Source organism: Tupaia chinensis, unplaced genomic scaffold (assembly GCF_000334495.1).
Source record: "Tupaia chinensis unplaced genomic scaffold, TupChi_1.0 Scaffold000453_1, whole genome shotgun sequence".
NCBI classification, from domain to species: Eukaryota; Metazoa; Chordata; class Mammalia; order Scandentia; family Tupaiidae; genus Tupaia; species Tupaia belangeri.
Genome location: NW_006159960.1, coordinates 2,495,003 through 2,513,458, shown reverse-complemented (window position 1 = coordinate 2,513,458; position 18,456 = coordinate 2,495,003). Strand labels below are relative to the sequence as shown.

Here is an 18,456-nt window from a genome sequence, read left to right as displayed (position 1 = left end):
GCAGGAATAATAGAAGAGATTGGGAGAGAGGTTGGGAGAGACCATCTAGATCTGAGGCTCCTTTAACCCCCAAATACTTCCCTATTTAGAGCTTTAGTGCCTAATATTGTCCCCCAAAGGAGGCATTGCCTTTGACTAGTAATCCCCTTGTGAGCTTGTTTACTGTTTTGCTTTTCTATGCCAATGAAAGGGCTGGGCTAAAAGAACCTAGGACTGACTGTAGGGGAAAAAAGTGTCGAAAGAAAAGCTGAGGAAGAATGTAGCTAGAGAGCTTAAGATAAGAAGGAAGGGGAGGAGGACATACACAGAGCAGCCTGACTTCATGGCTGTGCCCCAAATGCATTCTGAAACTACCTGTTATAAATGAGAAAGCCTGGCATTCCTATTAAATTTCTATCAGTGAGGGCAATTCAGAGCAGAAGAGTCGATACATTAAACAACCCAAGGTAACTTTGGATGTGATTCCAAATATCTGAAAACTAACATCAATTAAACTCTATGTCACACATTTGAGGAGCTTTATATTTTAACACATTAAGGAAGTCTTGAATTCCTAATGTTATGTATAATGAAACCTTTGAAAAGGAACTGTGGATTGTGTTTAGAGACAAAACCAATTTGACCATCATATCTTATCTCTAGAGTTTCCCATCTCAGTTGATTTGCCACCTTGTTAAAATGTAGAAACTGTGCAAAATGACTATCTTTAATAATTATTTTTGGACTGGTTCCATAGCCTAGTGGTTAAGGGAACTGGATCACATATGGCCAACTAAAGTTTGAATTCCAGCCCTTGTCCCTTAAAAACACGTTCCCCAAATCCCAACAGGATAGAGAAACAGAGTAGGGATTGTGGCCTGACCACACCCGATTGAGGGTACTTTCTCCCCCTTTTTTTCTCCTTTTCTCTCTGGCAAGTGCATGTAGTCTCTAGCAATTAAAAAATTCTTTTTTTCCAGGCCAGCAGGTGGCATGGAGGTTAGGGCGACTGGATCTACATGGCTGACTTGTGGTTCAAGTCCTAGACCCAGTGCCTTGGAAATCACTCCCAGGTTCATGAGTGTTTATGCCCCAGATCCCGAGATGAAAACAAAGGAGGGGGATTGCAATGTGGCCTTCCCCCTGGGGGATGACTTCTGTCTCTCTGGTGATTGTACATGCTCTATAGCAAATGACAAAACCAAAACCAAAAAATTTCCTCTGAGGTGAACATTTTTATGTCCAGGTCATTTTTTATTGCTCATATTAAAAGCTATGCCATATGGGGAACCAGCAGTTAGTGTAATGGCTATGTCGCTGGACTCCCACGTAGTCGACCGTGGTTCACGTCCCGGACCCGGTGGCTTAAAACTCACGCCGGGCGCGTGTGCGTGCGTGCCCAAGATCCCGAGAGGAGAATGGAGGAGAAGGGATTGCGGCGTGAGCATCCCCCCTGGGGGGTGATTTCTCGCTTTCTGTCTCTATGTCTCTCTCTGTCTGTATGGCGAGCGCACGTGCCCTACAGTGAAAATCTCCAAAAAAAAAAAAAAAAAGCTATGCCATATGGTATGTGCACACAGATACTGTTTTGAAAGCACTGGTCCTCCTAAGACTGTGGTGGAATTTATTTTATTGATAATTCATTGTACAGTGAGTGGTGGCAAGAAAAGATCATCAGAGCCACATGTCTACAGAGATTCTTTTAAGCAAATTGAGTCACACATAAATTAATTTTTAACTAGAATATTAAAATAATAGAATTTTAGAGCTTCAAGGAAAGTTAGACTTCTCAATGTTTATTTATATGAAATAGAGATGAATATGTAGGTAGAACAAGTACATCATATATTGGCCAATCTAATTTAATATTTGATATATTAAAAATAGAATACAGGGCCAACTGGTGGCATAGTGGTTGAGGTGGTTTGATCTCATATGGCCTACTATGCAGCTGGAGTCCTGGACCTGGAGGCTTGAAAAACTTGCCAGGGACATGTGTATGCATGTCCCAAATCCTGAAAGGACACGTAGAGCAGAAGGGATTGCAGCATGGCCATCCCTCATAGGAGAGTGCTTTTTTGCTTTTCTTGTCTCTCTCTCTCTCTGTGTGTGTCTGTTTTCAACAAGCATATGCACTCTCTAGAAAATTTAAAAAAAGAAAAGGTTAGAATATAATTGAATAGGTACGTGGTTAAAAACTAGCCAAGTGCATAGTGAGTTGGGGGGAACTGGGTTTGAGGCCTGGCTATGCCACTTGCTTTGGAGTTTGAAGTTAACTTAGCTTCTCTATGACTGGGGATAATACCTCATGAGATGTAAAGATTAAGTGACATAACACACATGAAGCACTTAGCTCAGTATCTAATATGCTAAGTATTCAACACATGTTATCTAAATTATTTTTATTTCTAAATTAAAAATTGCAGTCATATCACTTTTTTTGGAGATAATGTGGAGACATATTAGAATGTTTTATCTTTTCAGTTGATGCCAAGGGTAAAGAAATATGTACATCTATCTGTACAGATAGATAGACATAAATGTGTCAACATAAACTGGAGGCTTGGCGAAGCTGAATGGACTGATACATATTTACCTGATTATGACAATGTAGCTGCTGTGTTGGAATAAGGCCAGGACTCTCTGAGACAAAATCAATTCTTAAGGTACCAGGCTTTCAACTCATATTATATAAAGTGATAAAACCTCCCTGTTGCATTCATACCTAAAGGTTTCTTCTTCTTTTTTTAAATTTAGTACAAATTCATCTTTCTTTCTTTTTTACATATAAGCTGGGGAGAATGTTCTAATAGTTTTTCATAGAATACTACATTGTAAAGGCGGTTTGTAAATGTCCACAGGCTTTCTTAGATGAGAATGCATCTATTTGAATAAGACCGTAATCTGAAGGTAATTAAAGTAGTTTTGTAAGGTGCAATAAACATCAATTGTTGGGTCTACAGAGTGTTAGTTTATGCTATTGTGAAGAAGATGTCTCTTTAGTCCCCGAGCTGTTTTGAAAAATTTCAGAGGCCATAAGTCTGAAAAAAACAAGGACAAGATAATGACTGGAGACACAATTAATCCCAGTGCCGCTGCGTAGTACAAACTGTTACAACAATCAAAGAAAAAGCAGCGCAGGGGTTATAGAAAGAGAAGTTAATGCATAGTCTTTTTAAAAAAAAAATGGAAAGATTAAATGTAGAATGCTAAATGGATGGAAAGAACAATAGCTCAGAAACTAAAGTAGCACAAGCAAGAAGACATTGTGTTATAAAGGAACGGCAAATAAATTTTAAAAGCTTGTAGAAAATATGAGCTAAAATTTGCATTGATGTGTATGTGACGAAGACAAAATTGCATTTGTTTCTTTAGGGGTGACCTCAGTTGGTGTATAGGCAAGATTTCAAAAGCCCGTGCAAAATGTTACACATTCCCAACTTCAAATTATCACCCACCCTGTAAAAGGGCTGTGTGTTACAAGGAGTCTGGGAGACATCGCTGGTATAAACTCAAGGTCAGCTTTTGTCCAGCTGCAATTTATTATTTCCAACTCTTTTCAGATTTTATTCACAATGGTCTATGTTTATGAGGATAAACAAGAAAAACAACTTTGCTGGGACTGAGTCCTACCCTAGTAGCCTCTAAATATGATAGTATTCGAAGTTAAATCTCAACCTTTAAATATGAAAAAGCTTCCCCACCCTGAAGCCAAATGCTCAAGTAGAGATTTTAGCCATCTCTGCCTCCCACTTCTTTTCCCAGAGAACCGATTCCGTCAGCATTTTAAGAAAAACCTCATTTTTTTTATCTGACCATTTTGCAGAGGATTTTAAAATAAAACAAAGAAGTATTCAGTTAGCCTCAGTGATCTCTTTCAGATTCCAAGGTGGGTATTTAATGTCTGTCATTCGAACCCACTGTAACCTCAGACAAATAAAAACTAACTTCTTGCCCCTGAATTAAGTTGGGATGGAGGCATTTGGCTGGAGCTGGGCTCAGTTAAAACAATCCTTATCCAAGGTGTGTAAAGTTATACTGTCCATGTCAAGTGTCTTCCTCTCTCATTCAAACCAGTTTTTGGCAAAATTGCACATGTGGAAACAACTGCATTGATTCACGTCTTGGTACACTTCTTTCTTTATCTGTCTGGGTAGAGTTCATGGAAGCATGCTCTGTGCCTTTTAAGGCAGACACAGTAGTGAATCTTAGAGCCTGAGAGGTCAACCTTTGGTCTTAATGGCAAGTGAGCTGCCTTCATCTGAATGATCTATGGTTTAAAAATTCCCTGTGCATCATGCACTGAACTCCTTTTCACACATAATACTTACACTTTTCCAAATGAGTCTATGGGCTGGTTCTGTGACCTGGTAGTTACGGCAGCTGGATTCTGCATGGCCAACTGCCTGGTTTGAGTTCTGGACCCAGCAGCTAGAGAAACAGGGGAGACCTTATGCATTCTTAAAATCCCCAAAAGGAGAAGGGATTGTGGTGTGACCCTTCCCCATAGGGAATGCTTTCTCTTTTTCTTCTGTCTTTGTCTCTATTTCTTTCTCGTGACTGCACACATACTCTAGCCAAAAAAAGAAAAAGAAAAATGAGTCTGGTTTCTCAGTCAAGAAATTTTCATCAAGGTAGCAGCAGTGAATCTGAGTAAAGCTCTGATGTTTGCATCTCCTTGGAATATGGTTACCAAATTTAGCAAAAGACTTACAAATAAACACACAGCAGTAACAAAACATGAAGTCTAGTTAAATTTGAACACTAGGTAAATAATCTGTTCTTTTTTTTTTTTTTTTTTTCCATAGGGTGCATGCACTTGCCAGAGAGAGAGAGAGATAAAGAAAGTGATAAATCACCCCCCTTTCCCTCCAGGGAGGATGACCATGTCACAATCCCTTCTCTATTCTCCTGTCATGCTTTTGGGGACTCATGCAGACATGCCTGGAGTGTTTATCAGGTCACCAGGTCTGAGACTTGAACCCACGGAGTTGGCTATGTGGGATCCCGCACCTTAACCTCCACACCACCTGCTGGCCCTAATGTTTTGTTTTAGTGTAATTCTGTACTGTACAACAGTGGGGACCTACTTACACTCAAAAATATTCAGTTTATCCAAAATTCAAATTTAATTGGGCATCCTATATTTTACTAGCAATCCTGTCTTGGAACCATCATGGATAGTGTGAAGATTGTCTTCCTTTTACACTGAAATCACTGGGGTCCAGGTGGGTGAAGTAGATTTTCTTCACTATCTCAATGAGTTGCTGTGTTGGGTTATTTCACTGTATGGTACTTAAGTACAGCTGAGAGAAGGCAAGATTGTTAAAAGTATTTTCACTCTTATTCTCCCTGAAAAGACATTTTCCCTTGATTTTTTCCTGTTCTTTGTATGTCTACCCCTGGGATGAAATACATATGCAAATAACTACCACTTCAAAACACTCTATTATATTGTTTTGCCATTGTAAGTAAATTATTGATTTACTGGCTTGTTTACTTCTCCCTCAGGGAGCAAATCTATACTGGTGGAATTTTAGGAATCAATTTGGGATAGGTGGGAGAAGAAATTGGGGGTTGGGTGTAGGTTCACAAAACATTATTTGGATTGGGTCAAATTCCAGTGAGTCCTAAATATTAATCTCATAAAGCAGAAACTGATGGCTGTATATTAAATCACTTTGCAAGGTTAACAAAAGGAAGATAAATGGCAAGTTTGCTTCTTAATTCTCTATTCCCTGGTAACTCTGGGATGGGGGACCTGAAATATACACTTCATCCTCCAAAGTGTATTATAAAAATTTTAAAATACAGTAAAGTTAAAAGAATCATAAATTGAATATCACCTAGACTCTACAATGAACATTTTGCTACATTTATTACATATATATATATATACCTATCCATTTTTAATCCCTTTATCCATACATTAATCCATTTCATCTTTATGCATTTCAACATAAATTAAAAACATTAGTACAGTTTACTCCTAAACATTTCAGTAGATGTAACATTAATTATAACTCAATATTTATTTATAATTTTAAGGGGGAAATTACATGTAGTGAAATGTATATCTTAAGCATAGCATTTGGTACATTTTGACAAATAGGTTACACAGGTTCTATCTGCGTATACTGAATGTTATCAGCACTCCAGGAAGTTTCTTCATGGGCCATTACAGAATAGGTAATTACTATTCTGATTTTCTTTCTCACCATGCATTAGTTTTGCCAATGTAAAATCAACTAGTTTTACAGTTTTACCATTAGTTCTATAGCTTCATAGAAACAGAATCACATGGTATGTACTATTTTGCATAAAGCTTCTTTCACTCAGTACAATGTTCTTGAGATTTATCTAGTGTGTGTTAGTGGTTTGCTCCTTTTTATTGCCGAGTAGTATTTAATTTTATCAATATACCACAGAATGGTGAGCTGTTCTCTTGTCCAGGAGCACTTGGGATGTTCCCAATTTCTTGCTATTACAAATAAAGCTGTTATGGACCTTCTCCTATATGTCTTATTGTGACATTTCTAGCCCCCCTGCCTCTAAACCTCTCACTTCTGGAGTACACTCAGGAGCAAAACCAGCCAAGTTTGGAACTCATTTTCTAAGTTATGTTATTTCTAAAAATATTGGTTATCATATCAGCCACCTTTGTTTAGGGGTACATGTCTAGGCTGACTTAAAATTTTCTCTAGGATTCTTCTCTATTTTATTCTCAGAGCTCTTAGGATTTAGATCCTTTCTCAAGAGTTAGGACCAATCTAGGATACTCTGGATCCCTGAAACTTGCTTAAACTAAGTGCTCATTCTACTCTAGATGTTACAAAGCTCTAGTAGGGTCTTCCTCACAGTTAATTTATGTCACAGGAATGAATGCATCATTGACCTATTTTTCTACTTACTGAGCATGTGTTGAATATTTAGTGGATGCTGTACGCTGAGCCCTGGGAACATAAAGATGAATAAAGGCTGGTCCTCACTTTCAAAGACCTTGTATGTTTGGGGGTCAGATAGTGGGACAATGCTCATTGTCTTTCTCTTTCTCCAGTGAGTACACCTGTCTTATGGCAAACACTTAAAAAAAAAAAGTGATGTTCTGAAAGGTAATCCCCATATGGGAAGCATCTTGTTTTGGGTATAGGGACCTCTCTGAGTTTGTTAGATATGCACTTGCCCATGATCCAGGACTGGCTGGAGGGTGGAGGTGGATGGTAGCATCAAGACTCTGTTGCGGGGAACCAGCAGTTAGCGTAATGGCTATGTCGCTGGACTCCCACGTAGTCGACCATGGTTCGCGTCCTGGATCTGGTGGCTTAAAACTCACGCCGGGTGCGTGTGCGTGCGTGCCTAAGATCCCGAGAGGAGAATGGAGGAGAAGGGATTGCGGCATGACCATCCCTCCTGGGGGTGATTTCTCGCTTTCTGTCTCTATGTCTCTCTCTGTCTGGCGAGTGCACGTGCCCTATAGCGAAAATCTCCCCCCCCCAAAAAAAAGACCCTGTTGGGGACCCTGTTGGGAGTCTTATCTCTCTTTCTCTCACTCATGCATGGAAGAAATTAAGAAAAGAAAAAGAAATAAAAAGAACACAAAGACCTTATAGTTGTAGAAAAATAGACAAGACAAATGGTAACTTCAATACAGTGTGGTGAGTACTTTGGTAGAGACAAATATAGTGTGCTATGGGAATATTTTAAAAATATACTTGACCCGGGCCCAGTCATGGTGGTGCAGCAGTAGCTCAATACTCTGCAAAGCTGGAATATTGGGGTTTGCTTCCCACATGGCTCTGTACATGCTAATGCCCATGCTGATGACCCTGGCTGGCTGAAAGATTAGGATGGGTATAGGTTTATGGCATGAGGGTGTCTTTTTGTCTCTCTGAAAAGAAAGAAATGAACAAACTTTTAAGAAATGTACACAGCACAAGATGAGGGGGTGGGTGGGACATTAAAAACAAAGGCTGTCTAAAGGATGGAAAGACTATATCATATTGTGGAGGACCCAGGAGTAGATAATAGGCAGTAGGGGGGAGGGAAGTGTGTGGTGAAGAGAGAAGTTAGTATTGAAGTTCAGGGGTGGGAGATTGCAAATAAATTTGAAAGAAGCTCAGTGGTGATAGGTAGAAAGATCATGATGAGTTTTTAGATTAAGTTCAGGGATTTTTCTCTATATTTGACAAAGCTTTTGTACACATATATGTGTGCACATGAAAAATAAGTCACAGATCACCCATCATTTCTGTGTCCATGATAACCTGAAAGAGCCCCAGTTCAGTGCCTTAAGCATGCATTTTTTTCTTGTTTATAACAAGTATAAGGTGTTCAAGGTTGGTGAGATTTTCTTAAAAAGAAGAAAGCAACTTGGAATTGGGCCATAGTTAAAGGGAAATTTCAGAATCTTTGCTAGAACTGGGTAACTGCTGACCCTAGCATCCTTAAATTAACCTCTCAGGAAATGCAAGATTTATAAGTTGTGGGCTTTTTTTTTCTTTTGAAAAAAGGTCTTAATAATTCAAAGAACTTTTTAATGATTTTAAAAGTGCATGTTAAGTACTTGATGGATTGGATCAATTCTGTCTTTGTAGTGCTGTGTGTTGACATCCTCCTCTCTACATATGGAAATTCGACAGATGTACAGAAATGCTACACAGAACGGGATGTTTCTTTATGGCATTTCCTTGTGCATTTCATTGGAGAAGAGAAATGTGTACATGCACTTTATAGTGAGTCATTAACTATAAAAACAAGCTTATTCACAAGCCTGCTTTGATCTGGATTTCCTGTGATTTATCTTTGCTGTCTTAGCATGCACTGAATTCCTGATTGTTATTAACTCCCCAAATATTTACATCACTCCAGATAATCAATGCTTATCACAGTCAATACAGATGTTACAAGATCTAGGAGAAAGACTGTGTCAGCTTAATAATATTTTAATTATTATAGCATGTGTTTTCAACTCTATCTTTTGTTTACAGCACTAGCTAACACAGCTACTGTCTATATCTAATTCATAGAAAGTATTAAAATGGTTGAACATGTGAATAATAGCTATTCCCACCAAAGACTTGAAGCAGTAGTGTGTAACTGCTTGAAGGTCCTAATGCTTGTTTAATTAATTTAAGTCATGCTGGTAATACTATTTTTTCATGTTCTGTTCCTCTAAGCTTGCACTCTCTGCAGGGTTATGCAACTGTTATGTAAAACAAATTTGCTTGTGGATGTTTTAATGATACAGAATATCTGATTTGAACTAATGTATCAACTCTATTAAAGAAATCACAAGATGGGGTATTGTAAGGGCAAATTAACTCAACTTTATTTGTTGTGTTTCACAAAAATTGTTTTTTTTTTTTTAATACTCTATTTTCAAACATCTATGCTTCTGTCTATGCTGGATATGGAAACTAGATTGAGCATTTTTAGTCTGAAAACCCAAATCTGAAATCTTTTGAGTGTCAACATGACATCACAAGTAGAAAATTCCACATTTGACCTCATATGATACGTTGTATTTAAAAACATGTGATACAAAAACTCATACAAAATGGGACCAGCAGTTAGCATAATGGCTATGTCACTGGATTCCCACATAGTCGACCGTGGTTCAGGTCCTGGACCTGGTGGCTTAAACTCATGCTGGGCGTGTGTGTGTGTGTGTCCAAGATCCTGAGAGGAGAATGGAGGAAAAGGGATTGCGGCATGGCCATCCCCTCTGGGGGTTGATTTCTCACTTTCTGTCTTTCTTTCTGGCTTTGTCTGGTGAGCACACGTGCGCTATAGCAAAAACCTCTCAAAAAAAAAAAAAAGAAAAAAAATTCATACAAAATCACCTTCAGGATATGCATATAAGGTATTAGAAACATAAATGAACTTTGTGTTTAGATGCAGGTCTCATCTCTAAGATACTGGGTTGTCAGAAAAGTCATGACCTATTTTTCTATGCAAAAATGCATCATGACTTTTGTGACCCAGTATATCATTATGTATATTCAATGTTCCAAAATCCAGTAAATCTAAAATCTAAAACACATCTGTTCCCCAACATTTCAGATAAGGGATATTCAACATGTCCTGCAAAGTGCTGTGAGACCTGGGCTTTACACTTTTCTCACTCTCTTCTATGGATTTTCCAGCCACTATTTCTGAGAACTGCATTTGGGGAAGGCATAAACAGGATCAAGTTGTTGGTGCAACATAGTCTGGCTTTTCCCCGGTAATATTTTCCATCTTCTTTGTAAAGGGCACAGTTTGCCAGATGTGGTCGCATTCACTCTACTTCAGGAAGAACTGGTTTTACATAAACCTGTTCCATTAAAGGCAATAGCCTGGAAGTTGTGCTATATGGAGGTTGCAATAGAAGGGTCAGCCAGATGCATCTCCATCAACTCATCCTCACCTGAAAGCTACAGTAGGGGCAGAGAGAGCATGAGAAATTGTTGATGATTCAAAGTGAAAGGTCTGACTTCTTTCTCCTCCTGTGTACAATGAGTATTTACTCTGATACAATAAATTACCCTCGTCCTTTCCCAGATGTGGAGCTGGGCAAGTTGCAAAGCACATCATCAGTAAATAAGAGATATTATAGGACTCCATATTGTTTATGAAATACCAAAGGAAATATCCAGTAGTATCAAAACTCTAGTTAGAATAGAGGGAGGCCTGTGGTAAGAGCTGGAAATCTCTCTTCTTTTTCAATCCCATGATATAGGGCTTGTAGAAAGAGACCATGGCCAAGCTGGTACTGCTTCTGCTGAGGTTTCAGGAAAGGGGGCTACCTCTAAAAGGGGGATTCTACCATTGAGAAAGACTATGGGATATATTTTGCTTTTCAGGGTTCCATTCTCCAAGGGCCAAACTTGGCTACAACTTCCAAACCAAACAAGGTCATGGACAGTTTCTTTCAGTTCAAGATACCAAATACACTAAAGTCAGCTCTGTAGTCTGGTTCCCACACGGCTGACAGCTGTTCAAATCCAGGCCCCAGAGACTTGAAAAACATGCTAGGTGTGTGTGTGTGTGTGTCTGTGTGTGTGCATGTGTGTGTCTAAAATTCTGGCAGGACAGAGAAATGTTTAAGAGATTATTGTCTGACCATGCTCCATTGAGGTGTTTTCTCACCCTCCCTCTCTCCCTGTCTCTTTGTCCCATTCTGGCAAAAATGCATCTTCTGACAATTAAAAAATAAAAAAGGTACTGGGCTAGCAAGTGGTGTGGTGGTTAAGGCACTGGATCCCACCTGGCCAACTGCATGATTCAAGTCCCAGACTCAGTGGCATGAAAATCATGTTAGGCTTGTGTGTGTGTGTGTGTGTGCCCAAAATCCCAAGGGAAGAATGGAGAAGGGATTGCTGTGTGGCCATCTCCTTGGGGACCAATTTCTCACTCTCCCTCTCTCTCTGTCTCTGTCTCTCTGTCTGTCTGTCTCTCTGTCTCTCTCTCTAGCAAGAACATGCTCTCTATGGCAAAGATCTATTTAAAAATAAATAAAATTAAGCAATTAATTAAAAAGATAATAAATATGTTGGAGTTTCTCACAAGGACTAGTGAAAGAACTGGAGTCAGTGAAGAGTATCACTTTAGGCCTCACTGAAAAGCCAGTGTAGCAGGCCAGCAGGTGGCATGGTGGTTAAGGTGCTGGACTCCCACATGGCTGACTGCAGTTTGAGTCCAGACCTGGCAGATTGCGTTCTCTCTGTCATAATAAGAATAATAATAATAAGAATAATAATAATAATAATAATAGAGGCCAGCAGGTAGCATAATGGTTAAGGCACTGGACTCCCATATGGCCAACTGTGGTTTGATCCTGGGCCCAGAGGCTTGAAACCCACATAGGGTGTATATGCATGCGTGCCCAAAGTCTCAAGAGGATGAAGGAGAAGAGATTTCAGCATCACCATGACCCCTGAGGGGTGATTTCTCGCTTTTTCTCTCTGTCTCTCTCTGTATCTCTGGTGAGCATATGCACACTGTAGCAAAAATCTCTCCTAAAATAATAGTAATTAATAATAAAATTAAATAAATATTTTCAAAAATAAAAAAGACAGTGTCGAGAATGGAAGTCAGTAGTAGCTTCCTCCTCATGAGAAAGTTCTATCATGATAGTGACAAGAAGGCTGTGAAATGCTCAGAGGATCATGAAGGCAAAGTAGCATCTTAGAATGCCTAAGAATTTTATCCAACTCATGTCTTTGACTTAAAGTACAACTAAATGCAAAGCATTGATTATTGAATTTTTTTTTTTTTTGCCTTTTTGCCAGAGAATCAGAGAAGGAGAGGGACGAAGCACCTCGTAATGGGGTACAGACATGGCACAGTCCCTCTCTTCCATTTCTCGGTCTGTGGAGACCTGGGGCATGTAATATACTCACATGTGCTTGGTACAGCCCTCAAACTGCTGAGGATGGGACTCAGACTGTGCAGTCAGCCATGTGGGAGTCAGCTCCCTTAACCACCAGGACACAGAGCTAGCCCTGAAATAATAATTTAAAAAAAAAAAGGCAGAAACCTCCAGAGAAATATTTTTCACATCCTTTTTAGCAGGTCATTCTATTTCTTAAATATTACTAGATTTGTTTGATTATCTTGCCCAAATCTAGAGTGTTGTGTATTAATTATATATCTAAGAGCTTTGTCACTGGTTAGTCACTCACTTATTCACCATTTTTGAGCTTCCACTGATGAATAAATAAAGAAATAGTTATGATAAAATGTGGGAGTAAAAACAGAAGAGGTATATGTTTGAGATATTGCTGGTAATGAGAGATAGGGTAGCTGACACAATTTGGAGCAAGAAGAGTTGGTGAGGGAAGGCTTCCTTGGTTTTACTGGGAGAGATGACAGACTGATGAGAGGTAAGGCCACCTTCAGGGGCAGGGGCTTATCTCAGGGTATGGGCTGCTCTGATGACATCCAGTTACAGTAATTTTTCTGGACACAGAGCTAAAATGTGATTAAATTCAAAAGCTTATATACATATTAGAACGAAAAAGGAAAGTATGGATCGTTTGACAATTGAAATTCAAATAGGTTGGGGGCCGGCAGGTGGCACGGTGGTTAATGGCCAATTGCAGTTTGAGTCCTGGACTGGCGGCTTGCTTTCTTACTTTCCTTCTCTCTCTCTTGCTCACTCTGTCCCTCTCTGGCCAAATTAAAATAATTAAATAAATAAAGTTAAATAAAATAAAATGTACTTGTTTAAAAAAAATCAAATATGTTAGGTAACTTAAAGGGTTTTCCCCCGATTTTGTAGAACAACATCACTGTATGTCATTTAAAACTGTTATTCATTACTTCTGTTATAAGAGAATCATTTTTAATAATCGAAGGAATCTAGACCATATGAATTAATTTAAAAAAACCGAATCAAGTCACTTATAAATGCTGTTTTCCTTAAATATATATTCTGATCTAAGTTGTCAGGAGTCACTAAATTTTTATTATTTTGGATTATGTTGACATGGAATTAAGTTTCCATTAGAACTTGGTGCAATTTAAAAAAAATGAATAATAGTGTCAATGATAAATTAACAGAAAAATAATTGTACTAATTTAGAATAATTATTCTTCAATTTATTAAAGTTACATCCTTTAGGGCATGGATTCCAAACATAAAACTATTCTTTCGAATAATAAATCTACATTTGAAAAGAAATTTTTTTTCTCATACAGATTTTTGCAATAGGGTGCAAAAAGACTCTCTCTTCTCACCAAAGAGACAGAGAGAGACAGAGAGACAGAAGTTAGAAATCACCCTCTGAGGGGATAACCATGCTGCAATTCCATCTCTTCCTTCTCCACTGGGATCTTGGGCATGCACACACATGTGCCTGGCATGAGTTTGAAGCCACCAGGTCTGGGACTTGAATCGCAGCGGTACGCAGGAGTCCAGCGACATAACCATTTCACCATCTGCTGGTCCCTTTACAATATTTTTCATTTAAACTTTCAAATTCTTTAGGGCCAGCAGGTGACATATGGTGGTTGAGGAGCTGGACTCCCACATGGTTGATTGTGGTTTGAGTCCTGGACTTAGCAACTTGCTTTCTCTTTTTCTCTTTCTGGTAAGCATGTGTGCCCTATAGTAAATTAAAAGATAATAACGATGGGACCAGCAGATGGCATAATGGTTACGTCACTGGACTCCCACGTAGTCAGCTGCAGTTAGTTTGGGTCCTAGCCCTGGCTTAAAACATGCCAGGCATGTGGGCAAGCATGCCCATGATCCTGAGAGGAGAATGGAAGAGAAGGGATTGTGGTGTGGCCATCCCTCCCCCAGGGGGAGAGTTCTTGCTTTCTGTCTCTTGGTGAGCACATGTGCCCTACAGCAAAAATCTCTCAAAAAAAGATGATAATGATAAATTAAATATATAATTAAAAAAGAAAACTTAAAATTTTCTGCAAATCACATTTACCTTTCAACTTTTTATTACATTATTCTTTTATCTAGTGAATTATGTAAACTAAATGCTTTTGGTATTTGATGAAGAATAGATACTGTCTACAAGTAATGAGCCTCAAGATTTAGAAAACCGAAGTAAGGACTAGAGGCACACAGCTCCTCAGTGCAATTTCAGGGGGTGCTGTTCACGTAACTACAAATTGAATGATGACTAATACTTGGAATTGTGCAAAGCGGTTGCCCTGTGAGCTGGGATGAGGGTTGCAGGAAAGGATACTCAATAATTATTTAATTCAGTTTAATTCATTAGTTATTTCCCAAACTCTTTGGGGAAATTTGTTAAATGGGTATTCAACGATGTTTATTGGACCAAAAGTTTCTATAGTCTAGTAAGTGTGAGAAACCCTTGGATAAATATATTTCTTCTATGTAGAATCTCCCACAGTTTTTGAAATGCTAAGATGCCTTGTGAATCTATAAGTAGAGAGTATAATACACATTCATTCCTAAGTATATCCAACTGTGGACATAGTTGTGATCACTTCACAGTACTAATGTTCCAAGGTCATAACAGTCTGGGTGTTTTGTCATCATATGTGACCAGAATGATGGTCCGTTCCACAGATCTAAAAGGATAGGTACACAGTCTAGAATGGGAAACAATTTTAAGTAAGAAACAAGGGGGAAAGTACTCAAATTCTCTAGATCTATACAATGAAAATAAGTATTGGACTTTTATTTATTTATTTTTTTCAGTTTTGCTGTAGAGCTTGTGTGCTCACTGAAGACAGAGTCAGAGAGAGAGCAAAAATGAGAAATCATCCCCCAAGGGGGATAGCTCACTGCAATTCCTTCTCCTCTGTTCTCCTCTTGAGATTGCAGGCATGCACAGACATGCACCTGGAGTGTTTCCACCACCAGGTCTCTGACAAACTGCGTACTTGGCCACATACGATCCAGCTATCTTAGACCATGCCACATGCTGGCCTCCATTTGACTTTAATTCACACATTTCTTTTTTAAAAGAATTTTAAAAATTAAATTAAATGTATGTGTTTATTAATTATTATTACGATTTCATTTGATACAGGACATGTGCACTCACCAGACTAAGAAAGTGAGAAAGCAAGCCATCAGGTCCTAGACTCAAACCACAGTTGGCAGTGTGGGAGTCCAGTGCCTTACCAACCATGCTACCTGCTGGCCCCTATTCACCAGTTCTTAAATCCTATTTTTGTTAATGATTCTATAGGGTACTGTAACAATATTCTTATACCTATTTAAGGAAAAAGAAATAATAAATGATAAATCCAGTGTGCCATTGTCCAAAGTAGAAGCTTCATACACACACACACGTGTGCACTCACGCACGTACATACATGTGTATATTGTGAATTACAAATAATTTGGATTGATGAACACTTTTGCTTGTAGTACTCAGATCTAGCATGTCTTTTTTTGTCCCCCCTCTGTTCCCTTACCTGGCTTTTCCTGTTGTCCGTTGCCTGATGACGGTAAGTTTTCTCAACTGTTTAGATACTAAATAATTGGAAAATGATTTAGAAAACATGGGATTACAATTCTCAATCTTTGGTTTGATAAAAAGAAAGAGAAGGCCAAGCACACAGCCGTTTTTGCCGTGTGGAAAATGCTGAATCAGAAGACAGTGGTAAGACATGTTAAAAACAATCCCGGGATGTTTGGTTCAGCACAGCAGCTTTCACTTTGTATGTTTCATGAGATCATAACTTTTATGTTTCAGAGTAGCTTAGAGTGAACTTTTATTTAAAAAGATATGTCAGTTCCCAAATTTCATTATTTGTTTTCTAGTGCAAAGAAAGACTTATTTTATAGTACATACTTTTGGGATTTTTGTTCACTAGATCTTTATGGTTAGTTAAGGATAAAAGCATTTCTTATCACTTAAAATGCCACATGTAGTTAACAATTTTTTGGAATTGTTTTCCTTTGACATTGTGAAAGGAAATCCACATTTTTTTGGAATTGTACACCAAACTGTTATAAAAATGAGTGTTAGAAATCAATTCAAATGTTAAATACAAAGGACATCCTTGGCTCATTAAGTAAAAATATCTCATTTAATGAGCAGGAAAGCACTGGAGCACACTGAACCCTGACACAAAGCAAATTATTTAAGTGATAAATTATATTTTATGGGGAGTGTAAAAGTTAATAATACTCAGGGGCATGGTAATAAATGCAGAGGTGTAACTAACTTCATCGACTGCTTTACTTACAAACAGGCCATATGTACTTAGTTACTTGAGATGATTATAAAGACAGAACAGAAACCACACAAAGATTCATACAGCTCCGTTAGTCCAATTATTTTTCAGTGCACATTTTGTATTGTATTGTTTTAAGAGGGCCTCTTGTTTTTCTTTTCTGTCCTTTGCAACATTCTGCTCCCCTCATTTTTGTTTTCACTTTTGGTCAAGTATTTGACCTTGTAGCAGTTAAAGCTGTAGCCTGCTCCTTATCTCTTGGCAGGCCTCATAAAGTCAGCCATGCATTCACCCTCTCTGGTGCCCCACGAATGACCTCAAGCCTCACTTCAAGAGGACCAACATGTCGTATGAAGAAATGGGTGGGTAAGCTTTTGTATTGGCACCACCCAAGCCCCTGCCTGAGCAAACATTTCTTAGTAGTGTGGAATAGATCCATAAACAAACGTGGTCAATCACCTCCACTCACGCTTTGCTAAAATGCACAGAAATCTGTTCGCAAAGCTGTCTCTGCACAGCCAGAGAGCAGGGAAGGGTTGTGCAATTGTCTAGACGATTAGAGGCGCAGATCGAGAGTGAAGGTGAAGGAAAGCAACTGCTACATTTTTCCAATTTACCTAACACGTATGGCTTTTTTGTTGTTGATTGTTTTCTGCCTTGACTCTGTTGAAGTGAAATTTGTTTCTCTTTGTACTTTTTTGCTTGCCTGCAACCGGGTTTTGAATCCTGGACTAATCCTAATGCCATATAATTTTGCCTCTGTTGAGGTAGAGTCCAGTTGAAACTATAGTTTATTGATGCTACATAAGTGATTCGTTTTCTAGGTTTGGAAAAATAATGTCATTTTAGAATCTTTATTAAAAATTGATTTTAGTCTCTGGGACCATTTTTAGGCTGGTTGCAAAGTGGGAAGTAGGGAATTTCCAAGGAAATTATGATTTATAATAATGTTTCAGACCTCCAAATCTTTGCATATTCTATTTTCTCCTACTGGCTGCTTTTCCTTCTTGTTCATTCAGCAAGCTTCAATGGATTCTTCAAACCCAGCTCAGATATAGCCTCTTCCGACCATTCTCTTCTTCCTCTTCAGGTCAAATTAATTACTCTTCCTATGAAACTTCCTCTAACATCTATATTACTTCGTTCTTCTTGTATTATATTTTATTTATTTACATTTCCAGCTATGCTTTAAGATTCATAAGAATAAAGTCCCTGTCTTGCTCACCATTGTGTATTTAACACCTCTTACAACTGGCGGCCAGAGGGAACCAGCAGTTAGCGTAATGGCTATATGGCTGGACTCCCACGTAGTCGACCGCGGTTTGCGTCCCGGACCCGGTGGCTGGGCGCATGTGCGTACGTGCCCAAGATCCTGAGAGGAGAATGGAGGAGATTGCGGCGTGACCATCCCCCCTGGGGGGTGATTTCTCGCTTTCTGTCTCTATGTCTCTCTCTGTCTGTCTGGCGAGCGCACGCGCCCTATAGCAAAAAACCTCTCAAAAAAAAAAAAAAAAAAAAAAAAAAAACCAAAAAAAAAAACACCAAGTGGTGGCCAGAAATGATGAAGGAAGGATGGAAGCAAAGAAAGAAGAAAGAATGCAAATCCTTTCTTATCATATATAGAATCTCAGTATGAAGGGAACCCCTGGCAAAAGGTCCCTTCATTTGGACTGATAGAGCCTTGAACAGGTCCAAAGCCCTGGTAGTGAAGAACTGGTCGAATTTTAGTCCTTGCTCTTTCTGTCCTAAGGTTGGGGTTGGAGAGCAATGAAGAGGAGGAGGGGAAGTGATGGAAAGTTTGAGAAATGAGAGGTTAGG

At 38.8% G+C, this 18,456-nt stretch overlaps 1 long non-coding RNA gene across 1 annotated transcript; it reads left to right on the top strand.

Moving 5' to 3' along the window:
* The first annotated feature begins 2,523 nt into the window (after positions 1–2,523).
* On the top strand, positions 2,524–16,977 carry LOC102468506 (uncharacterized). Its single transcript, XR_335564.1, has 3 exons — positions 2,524–2,645; positions 5,135–5,207; positions 16,915–16,977. It is a non-coding gene; the product is annotated as an uncharacterized LOC102468506 (long non-coding RNA).
* The last annotated feature ends 1,479 nt before the right edge of the window (positions 16,978–18,456 follow it).